The 1,210-nt window shown below is 41.2% G+C and overlaps 1 protein-coding gene across 2 annotated transcripts in view; it reads right to left on the bottom strand.

Annotated features, from left to right (window-relative positions):
- Nucleotides 1-959: 959 nt before the first annotated feature.
- The window catches only part of mapk12a (mitogen-activated protein kinase 12a), a 12,901-nt gene continuing 12,650 nt past the window's right edge, over nt 960-1,210 (bottom strand). For both annotated transcript variants that reach the window (XM_042110982.1, XM_042110983.1), the window contains one exon: nt 960-1,210. This exon is cut by the window's right edge and continues 533 nt beyond it. The gene's annotated coding sequence lies outside the window, so the exon portion shown is untranslated.

The following is a 1,210-nucleotide window of genomic DNA, read 5'->3' as shown; positions in this document are numbered from 1 at the left end:
TTGGCTGCAGCAACACAAGCTGTAGCACCAATTTTTTGTTCCTTTTATTTCGTACCGACACTCGGTGACCTTGATAAACAGAGATCTTTATGAAAAATCGCCAAAATTCTGCTTTAAAGGCACTCTAAGCGATCCTGGGTAACGTCACTTCTTTTTTTTGGAAGTATATTTTTTGGGCTTTATTTGTATAGGACAGTGAAGAGTGAGACAGGAAGTAAGTGGGAGAGAGAGATGGGGTAAGATCGGGATATGACTGCAGGTCGGATTCGAAACTGGGTCCCCGTGGGCACTTTGGCCCATATATGGTATGAGCGCTGTAGCCTGTTGTGCCACAGCCCCCCCCCCCCCCCCCCTGGGTAACGTCACTTCTGTTGACGTTCACAAAACAGAAATCTAGCTCGCTACTTTCTCCCCCTCCCTCCTCGTCGGTGATTTGCTGGATCTGTTTGTTATATTTTTATGGGCAAGGTTTGCCCAAGTTGTTTTGTGGCTGTTTTTGGAGCCTGGGTTGTCCACAGAGATCGTGTTTTTTACAGTGTATTCAGGACACAGAGCAGGACACAGGCAGCTAGCAGATGGTGAGGTGATGTTTGCTGTAAGTGACAAAAATGTTTTAGCCTAAAAAACATATGACATCGCCTTTAGGGTCATATATAGGGCAATGGTTGTGATTAATTAAAGAAAGTTTTGCTAAATATTTGCGCGTCCTCACTGATAGTTGCTAAATATTTGCGCGTCCTCACTGATAGCTGCTAAATATTTGCGCGTCCTCACTGATAGTTGCTGAAGTTCCACTTGGTTGTTGTGTTCCCAATCAGCTCAGTTGCACTTTTCTATGACACTTGCTCCCTCTACTGGAGGCGAGAATTTAAGCGTGAGCTTGGCCTGTCTGACTTAGTCTTTTGTTTTTTTATAATATCCTGAACACTAACTACCAAATAAACAAATGTGACATCTCATAATTTGCAAAAGGTTTCTTTAATATAAAAATACTGTCATATCCAGAAAAATGTAAAACATTGTGCACAACAAATGATCATACCAAAAGGTAATTTCATTATTCCAGCAAAGGCACTCTAACAATATATGGCTTTCTAGAAACTTCTCCCCAAAAATCCACTTTGTTACACTATTGATAAGTTTTGGCTTAATTGCATCAAGGAAACATTCAGTAGCTAAAAACAGGTCCAATACATTTTCTCATACGTTT

Source organism: Alosa sapidissima, chromosome 11 (genome assembly GCF_018492685.1).
Source record: "Alosa sapidissima isolate fAloSap1 chromosome 11, fAloSap1.pri, whole genome shotgun sequence".
NCBI classification, from domain to species: Eukaryota; Metazoa; Chordata; class Actinopteri; order Clupeiformes; family Clupeidae; genus Alosa; species Alosa sapidissima.
Note: the sequence above shows the minus strand (reverse complement) of the source record. Positions and strands in the feature narration are given on the sequence as shown.